Source organism: Theropithecus gelada, chromosome 4 (genome assembly GCF_003255815.1).
Source record: "Theropithecus gelada isolate Dixy chromosome 4, Tgel_1.0, whole genome shotgun sequence".
NCBI lineage: Eukaryota > Metazoa > Chordata > Mammalia > Primates > Cercopithecidae > Theropithecus > Theropithecus gelada.
The window spans coordinates 21,361,575-21,371,166 of NC_037671.1; the positions used below are offsets into that span (position 1 = coordinate 21,361,575).

Genomic DNA, 9,592 nt, shown 5'->3' on the forward strand with positions numbered 1-9,592 from the left:
CTCAGGTGATCCACCCGCCTTGGTCTCCCAAAATGCTGGGATTACAGATGTGAGCCACCACACCTGGCCTTCCTTTTTTTTTTTTTTTTTTTTTTGAGACAAGTTCTTCCTCTGTCACCCAGGCTGGAGTGTAGTGAGGTGATCATGGCTCATTGCAGCCTCAACCTCCCAGTCTCAAGCAATCCTCCCACCTCAATCCTCTCACCCAGCTCTCAGTGTAGCTGGGACTACAGGTGTGTGCCACCAGGCTGGGCTGATTTTTAATTTTTTTTTTTTTTTGTAGAGATGAAGTCTCATTATATTGCCTATGCTTGTCTTGAACTCCTGGCCCTAAGCAATCTTTTTGCCTCAGCCTCCCAAAGTACTGGAATTACAGGCGTGAGCCACTGCACCCAACTTCTGTCTTACTGCTAATTCCCTCTTTCTCAGGGTGATTTATTGGCTCATGAGCCTTATCATTTTTGACTGTAAGTTCATCAACAAGTTCCACATGTTCTGGGGTGGAGTGGTGTTCCTGTGAAGCAGTTTTATATTTCGTTTGTCAAGGCCTGCGTGTTTTCTTAGTTTTGGACCTGGTTTCCAATCCTGTGTAGTTAAGGTGCACTTGAGATCCTTTCATCTACCTTGAACAGGCTTAAATATCTAATTTCTCATGAGTGATTCTTTTTCCATGTGTAGTCCAGTGCAAGTGGCAAGCTTTTGTACTGCTTCTCTCTTGAGAGGAAGGTGGTTTTCTTTTTTTTTATTCCTTCCTCCCTTCTGACTTTATATATCAAAGTAAGAAAAAAAAAATGTATATGTACGTATATATACACACACATATACATAGACACACACATATGCATAGACACACATATAAACATAGACATACACACGCACACACATATATATATATGTTTTCTTTATAGTTTACATTTTTTTAGACATGGGGTCTTGCAGTGTTGCCGAGGCTGGTTTCAAATTCCTGGCCTCAAGAGATCCTCCTGTCTCATCCTCCCAAAGTGCTGAGATTACAGATGTGAGCCACCATGTCCAGTCTATTATTTATATAAGGTGTTTGATTTCAGCTCCATGTGGTAGATAAATGCCACACTGGAAAGTGAATATCCTATTGTCATATTTCTACTAGGTCTTCAGTTCCTACTCAACATTGTGGGTTTTGAGTTTCTTTCCTGTTTCTGAGGGATTGCCCTGTCGAGCTTTCTGCCCAGCTATGCATTTAAAAATATTTTGTTGGCCAAGCGTGGTGGCTCACGCCTGTAATCCCAGCACTTTGGGAAGCCGAGGCGGGTGGATCACCTGAGGTCAGGAGTTTCAGACCAGCCTGGCCAACATGGTGAAACCCCGTCTCTACTAAAAATACAAAAAGTAGCTGGGTATGGTGGCACACGCCTGTAATCCCAGCTACTTGGGAGGCTGAGGCAGGAGAATCACTTGAACCTGGGAGGCGGAGGTTGCAGTGAGCCAAGATCGTACCATTGTACTCCAGAGTCTCACTCTGTCACGCACAAAAAAAGAAGGAAATTGTGGAACTTTGAGCAGACTTAGGACTGTTGGTAGACAGAGGTGTTGAGTTTTAGGCAACAGACATTAAGTGAGCTGGGTGATCTTCACTGTTAGGGTGTGGTTAAGAGTCAAAGACATGACAGAAACTTTAACTTTCCAAAGAGGCCTTGTAGAGGTGTCAGTGAAAACTCTCTGCCAAAGCCCATCCCCTTTTCTAAACATGAAATGTGTGAAATACCCTACGGATCCAACAGTAAAGCCTTCTCAACAGTTGTTCAGAAGATGGCAACCATTGTGGTTCTTCTTTCACTGCAATGCCGCTATGTAATCAATACATTATTATTGCTTACAGAGCCTTATTGATTTAACTCTATAGCGCTCTTTTCTCGTTGGCTCCATTTATTAATATAGACACTGAGAGCTGGAGGGAACTTCAGAAATTTAGAATTTACAAACTAAAGGTGTGCATCAGAATCTTTTTGTGGAACATTTTCAAAATACACACGACACCTTCTGAGTTAGTAGGTCTGGAGTACGGGTGGGTATGTGTGTTTGGAAGAGTTTCCTAGGTAATCTGACGAAGTGTTCTGGTTGGGAATTATTTCTCTAGTCTAACCCCTTAATTGTGTAGAGACTTTACTTGGAAGAAAAATGTTTCTAATTTAAGATTGCCTTCGTTAACATAGGTAGTTAGAAAATTTAGGCCTTAATGATTCAATTTCTCCAGTTCTTTCTGAGCTCCTATTTCACCACCATCAAGCTGTAATTTTGTTTCTGACTTAAGAACTTGGAGTTTAGGTAGATCTTTATTCTCAAAACAAATCTCTTTATTTCTATAATGTGATGAATGAACAATGCTCTATACTGTTTTGGGTTTAGAAATTGTGAGAAGCTCTTTAATTATAATAATTCAAGTTAGTTGTAAACAGGTGCAGCAGGGAGACGGCAGACAGACCCACTGGGCCCAACGCTGGAAACCATTCTGAAGTTTTTACAGTGTCTGTGGGACAAAGACTTAGCTCTAGCTGGAATATGTGTGTGTGTGTGTGTGTGTGTGTGTGTGTGTGTGTGTGTGTATGAGACAGAGTTTCGCTCTTGTTTCCCAAGCTGGAGTGCAATGGTACGATCTCGGCTCACTGCAACCTCTGCCTCCCGGGTTCAAGCAATTCTCCTGCCTCAGCCTCTCGAGTAGCTGGGATTAGAGTCATGTGCCACCACGCCCAGCTAATTTTGTATTTTTAGTAGAGACGGGATTTCTCCATGTTTGTCAGACTGGTCTTGAACTCCCGACCTCAGGTGATCCGCCTGCCTCAGCTTCCCAAAGTGCTGGGATTACAGGCATGAGCCACCGCACCCGGCCGGGAAATAATTTTTCAAGACCGATGAAGTTTATTTTACATTAATGTATATCTGAAGTAATGAATGACATGTACAATTTATGAGCTGGCATCATCTCCCGCCCTGGACACGTTTAATGACTTTTCAAGTCAGATTTTGGAAATATGGTTAACCAGACTTGGGGTTTATGCAAATATAAGTTTACTTTTTCAGATGGGTAAAACAGGCTTCTGTAGACAATTGGAAAGCAAGAATGTCTGTCCTTTCCTCACGTTGAATATTAGGAAGAAACCCCACAGAGAATCTTAACATTCGTGGAAGAGAAAAGAGTAAACTTTAATCTTAGTTCGGACCATTCACCTCAGTTTATTAGTAGCTAACCAGGCTCTTTTTCACATTGGGCCCCACATTCAGCTTCCTTAACTACACTCGTTGAGACGGGGTCACCCAGGCTGAAGTGCAATGGATCACTCATAGCTCATTGCAGCTTTGAACTCCTGGGGTTAAGTGATTTCGCCTCAGCCTCCTGAGTAGCTGTCACTACAGGTACGCACCACCCATGCCTAGCTATTGTTTTATTTTGTGTAGAGATTGGGTCTTGATATATTGGCCAGCTGGTCTCAAACTCCTGGACTTAAGCGATCCTCCCACATCAGCCTCCCAAACTGCTAGAATTACAGGAATGACCCACCATGCCTGGCCCAGATCAAGACGTTTACTAACATAGGATCTAAATAGAGTGTCTTGGCTTCAAGTGACTTGCTTCACAATCTACCTTTTGTTAGAATGGATTAGGGAGTCATATATCTAATTTCATATTTTCCTTTATCAGACAGGAGCTTATACTATTCTCTTTCCATATTATATAAAATCAAGTTTTTTTTTTTTCTTTCAAGATCTGCCTAATGATCACGAATAAATAAGAGTGCCCGTATCTCGTCAACTGGTTGGACCGAATGACTTTAATTCACATTAAGAGTATGGGCTGATTCCTATAAGGGAAAAGTATAATGCTACATTATTGCTTTGTAGAGTTTAGAATTCCCTCAACCGTATAAGAAAAGGGACAAATACAAGTATAGATAAATAAATAATGAAAAGATTGTGTATCAAAACATAGTAAAGCACAGTCAGGTCTAGAATGAACAGAGACCTTTTGCTTTGGCTAGAAAAGCTGCTCCTAGATATTGGTGTAAGATTCTTTGGCGCAAGCCAAGCAACATACTATAATTCCTTGAACAAAGTGAGATTTTCTGCTTCTGTGACTATTAAGAAAGCCCAATAAAACAAAGCAACAAAACAAAACAAATGCCAACCAAGAAATAATTATTTTTGCATGGTTTTTTGAAATTAAGACTCTCTTTTTTTGGAGACGGAGTCTCGCTCTGTTGCTCACTCTAGAGTACAGTGCAGTGGTGCAATCGTGGCTCACTGCAACCTCTGCCTCCCGGGTTCAAGTGATTCTCCTGCCTCAGCCTCCTGAGTAGCTGAGACTACAGGCGTGTGTCACTGTGCCTGGCTAATTTTTGTATTTTTAGTAGAGATGGAGTTTCACTGTGTTGGCCAGGCTGGTCTTGAACTCCTGACCTTGTGATCCACCTGCCTTGGCCTCCCAAAGTGCTGCGATTACAGGCGTGAGCCATCACGAGCCCGGCCTTTTTTTTTTTTTGAAATGGAGTCTCACTCTTGTCCAGGCTGGAATACAATGGTGAGATCTCAGCTCACTGCATCCTCTGCCTGCCGGGTTCAACAGATTCTCCTGCCTCAGCCTCCTGAGTAGCTGGAATTACATGCACCCGCCACCATACCCGGCTAATTTTTTGTATTTTTAGTAGAGACAGGGTTTCACCATGTTGGCCAGGCTGGTCTCAAACTCCTGACCTCAGGTGATCCACCTACCTCGGCTTCTCAAATTGCTGGAATTACAGGTGTGAGCCACTGCGCCCAGCCTAGTTGTTGCATTTTTAAGAGAAAATATTTTGACTTTAGTATTGCTAATTCAGTAAAGAGTCCTTCTGAATACTCTCATAAATTCATGTAAATTAGGATTGTAGGTCTTTTTTTTTTTTTAAACGGAGTCTCTCTTTGTTGCCCAGGCTGGAGTGCAGTGGCGCGATCTCAGCTCACAGCAAGCTCCACCTCCTGGGTTCATGTCATTCTCCTGCCTCAGCCTCTCGAGTAGCTGGGACTACAGGTGCCCTCCACCACACCTGGCTAATTTTTTGTGTTTTTAGTAGAGACGAGGTTTCACCATAGCCAGGATGGTCTTGATCTCCTGACCTCATGATCCACCCTCCTCGGCCTCCCAAAGTACTGGGATTACAGGTGTGAGCCACTGAGGACTGTAGGTCTTATAAGGCCAGATAGGACCTCAGATATCATCCAGTCTCACCCATTACATATTTTACAAATGAGGAAACTGATGTGACCTGCCAGGGTCATCAGTTAGCTGGTGGTGGAACAAAGGGTATTGCAGGAGGTTCTTGATTCTTCGTGACATTCTCTTTAGCCTCTTTTGGCTTATGATTTAAAAATTAAGTATTTCATAAACTGTTGTGTATTCAATCAGAGGGAGTCAATATTCAGTTTTTTATGTTTCAGAAATATAGAGTATGATAGTTACGCTGTTCTCCAAATATGTTCTGGCTTTCTGTCTTCTTGTTTCTGTTTTTTGATTTTTAGAGGGTTGGGGTCTCACTCTGTTGCCCAGGCTGAAGTGCAGTGGAGCAATCATAGCTCACTGCAGCCTTGAACTCTGGGGCTGAAGCCATGCCTGGCTAATTTTTAAATTTTTGTAGAGACAGGGATCTTGTTGTGTTGCCTGGGCTAATCTCAAACTCCTGGCCTCAAGTGATCTTCCCGCCTGGGCCTCCCAAAGTGCTGGGATTATAGGCGTGAGCCCCTACCCCCAGCCACTGCTTTCTACTATTGCATTTACTGACCCCATGTGGTTGGATGGCACGTTGTGATCAGTTTGACCAGTGATTTGCAAGCAGAATTGTATGTCACCTCTAATTTATTTTTTTATTTTTTAAATTGACAAATAAAAATGGTATGTTGTTATGGTGTACAACATGACGTTTTGATGTTTGTATATATTGAGGAATGGCTAAATCAAGGTAATTAACATACACTGAGTAGGGGTTCTTAATCCATGAAGCTTTCTGGGGATCTGTTTCTGAGTGTTTACTTGCTGCAGCATCCCCTGTTGAACCAGCATGGACATTTGGCATGACTGGAAAGCCCTTTTTGTTTTAAGCCACTGGGATTTTGGGGTTATTTGTAACCTCAGATTAAGGGTGTTTTCTTAAAAGGAAGACAATGCTTTTAATTTAGGCTGTGGCATTAAAGGGAAATGAATTTAGGCCACACATTTGGCAATTTAGGGCAAAAACACTGATACGAAAATTTTTTGCTTATTGGGTTTTTTTTTTTTTGGGGAGGGAAAGTATCTGAAACTTTTTTTTTTTTTTTTCTTTTTGGGGTTTTTTTTTTTTTTTTTTTTTTAAATCTCCTGTGGTAGTAAACTAAACATGGAATTACTGTCAAAATCAATCTCAAAATTAAAATTACAACCAGGATTCAGTAAATTAAATTAAGAGTCAAGGAATCTGGGTCCTGGTTTTCATCTTGCCACTGCATGACCTTCCATCTATCTGGATCTCAGGACACTCAGTTATCTATAAATAGGTGTTGAAACAAATCATCTTGAATATCTTTCTAGCTCTGTTAATCTGTAGTTCCAGGAAATCAAGTAACATGCTGCTAGCTATTTTGGGTTAGGGATCTTAAACACAATTTTAAAATATAAGAACTAAGTCTAAAGGTATCTTGGTATAACAATTTAAAGAGTAATAAATACTTGGATCCATCTGAAACTTGAACTGCCCTAAAACATGATGTTTTGTACCTTCAGGGTCCTATGTCTTCTATGAGTACTAGCCATGAATTTTAAAATGTAGTTTCACTGGGTGCGGTGGCTTACGCCTGTAATCCCAGCATTTTGGGAGGTCGAGGCAGGTGGATCATGAGATCAGGAGATCGAGACCATCCTGGCTAACACGGTGAAACCCTGTCTCCACTAAAAATACAAAAATTCCCCAGGCGTGGTGGCACGTGCCTGTAGTCCCAGCTACTCAGAAGGCTGAGGCAGGCAGAGCTTGCAGGGAGCCGAGATAGCACCACTGCACTCCAGCCTGGGCGACAGAGTGAGACTCTGTCTCCAAAAAAAAAAAAAAAAGTACTTTCCAGGTTTTTCTGATATTTAAATGTATTTTTATTGTATTTAATAATTGTTTCTTTTTAGTATTCAGAAAATGTTTCCCAAGGATGTCGTGAAACTGTGCCTGTTTTGTTTAACTTGCTTTTTTAGTCTCACCAACATTTTCTTGTAGAGATGTGGATGAGGTTTTTCAGCTTTATCTAAATGTACCTTAGTCTTACTGAGTTCTAAGACTTTGGAAAAATATTGACAAGTTCAACATTAGCCTCTTCTCTTTTTTTCTTTTGAGACAGCGTCTCACTGTCACCCAGGCTGGAGTGCAGTGGCACCATCATGGCTCACTGAAGCCCTGACCTCCCAAGCTCAAGTAATCCTTCCACCTCAGCCTCCTGAGTAGCTGGGACTACAGGTCCATGCCGCCACACCCAGCTGATTTTTTGTATTTTTTGTAGAGATGAGTTTTTGCCATGTTGCCCAGGCTGGTCTCAAACTCCTGGACTCAAGCGATCCACCAGCCTCGACCTCCCAAAGTGTTGGGATTACAGGCGTGAGCCACTGTGCCTGGCCAGCCTCTTTTTTTTTTTTTTTGATGGAAGTGCAAAAATGGCTGCATTTAAATGTTCAGCTGTTAAATATTTCGGAATGTTTTGTTTGCAAGTCAATTTTGGCTAGAAGGCTCAAGTGAAAAAACCATTAGGATCAATTGTCATGTGTCTTGATGGTAAAGTGGTATCACTGGTTTCTTACTCTGGCTTTTTGACTTCTGTCTTCTTAGAACAAAAAGTAAGCTGGCCACAGAGCCACAAAGCCATAGCCCCTGGCCGAAAGGTGCCATCTTAATTATATTAATGTCATTGTTAACAAATTGGTAAAGGGACTAGATGATCTATGGAAGCCAGTCCAGTTGTTTGCTTTTTTGTAGACACTCTTCTGGATTGTTAAGTTTTTACTTATTAATGTTTTATACTGCAGTTCACTGCTAGAGTTAGTGTTGTAGCATCATACTCTTTATCAGAGATATTAGATGATGAGGAAAGTTGCTCATAATGTTGTCAGTACTCTTGATTATAAAGTATACTTTTCACAGAATCAGAAACTGCCTGAAAATATAAACCTATTCAATTATACTGAGCCTTGTTTTAATTCAATGGCAAATAAAATGCTGTTTATATAAAATTCAATTTTTAAGAAAGCAGAGCGGTGACATTTTGACTGGTGTTACTTATTTTGCATTCCTTTTTTAAAATTATTGTGTTTTTTTGAGATGGACAGAGTCTTGCTCTTATTGCCCAGGCTGGAGTGCAATGGCTCAATCTCAGCTCACTGCAACCTCTGCCTCCAGGGTTCAACCGATTCTCCTGCCTTAGCTGGGATTACAGGTGCCTGCCACCATGCCCAGCTAATTCTTTGTAATTTTAGTAGACATAGGGTTTCACCATGTTGGCCAGGCTGTTCTTGAACTCCTGACCTCAGGTGATCCACCCACCTTGGCCTCCCAAAGTGTTGGGATTACAGACGTGAGCCACTGCGTCCAGCCTATTTTGCATTCCTAAAACATTATTTTCATTTTCTGCTTCATCTGAATCTTCCCCCACCCTGCCAACCCCCCACTTTTTTTAAGAGACAGATTCTTGATCTGTCACCCAGGCTGGAGGTCAGTGGTGCCGTCATAGCTCACTGTAGTCTTGAATTCCTGGGCTCAAGGGATCCTCCTGCCTCAGCCTTCCGGGTAGTTGGGGCTGCAGGTGCATGTCACCACGCCTGGACATTTTTTTTTTTTTTTTTTTGCATTTTTTGTAGAGATGAGGTTTTGCTATGCTGCCCAGGCTGCTATCAAACTCCTGGCCTCAAGCGAGCCTCCCGCCCTCGCCTCCCGCCCTCGCCTCCCGCCCTCGCCTCCCGCCCTCGCCTCCCAAAGCTCAGAGATAACAGGTGTGAGCTACCACACCCAGTCAGAATCTTAAATGCAAAGGCAGTTTTAGTGTTCTTACCCAAAGAAATAAAAATAACCTAACATGAGCACAAACAGTACTCAGTCATAGGAATTCTTACTAAAAATCCTATGTACACCATTCAGTGCCTTAAAAGACTGGAAATGGTTATCTTAGAGATATAATCTTACCATCTTAGACCAGTAATCCTCCTTGCTTTTAAATATTGGCTTGTATATACAAATTATTTATTTCCATAGGTTTTTAGAGAACAGGTGGTATTTGGTTACATGAGTAAGTTCTTTAGTTGTGATTTGTGAGATCTTGGTGCACCCATCACCTGAGCAGTATACAATGAACCCGATTTGTAGTCGTTTTTCCCTCACTCCACTCCCACCCTTTCCCTGAGTCCCCAGAGTCCATTGTATCATTCTTACACCTTTGCATTCTCATAGCTTAGCTCCTACTTATGCATGAGAACACTCGATCTTTGAAAATATGGAATCCTTCACAAATTTGCGTGTCATCCTTGCGCAAGGGCCATGCTAATCTCCTCTGTATTGTTCCAATTTTAGTATGTGTGCTGCTGAAGCAA

The 9,592-nt window shown here is 41.9% G+C and overlaps 1 non-coding gene across 1 annotated transcript; it reads right to left on the reverse strand.

Annotated features, from left to right (window-relative positions):
* Positions 1-9,489: 9,489 nt before the first annotated feature.
* LOC112623870 lies at positions 9,490-9,592 on the reverse strand. The gene has a single exon (XR_003119229.1). It is a non-coding gene; the product is annotated as a U6 spliceosomal RNA (small nuclear RNA).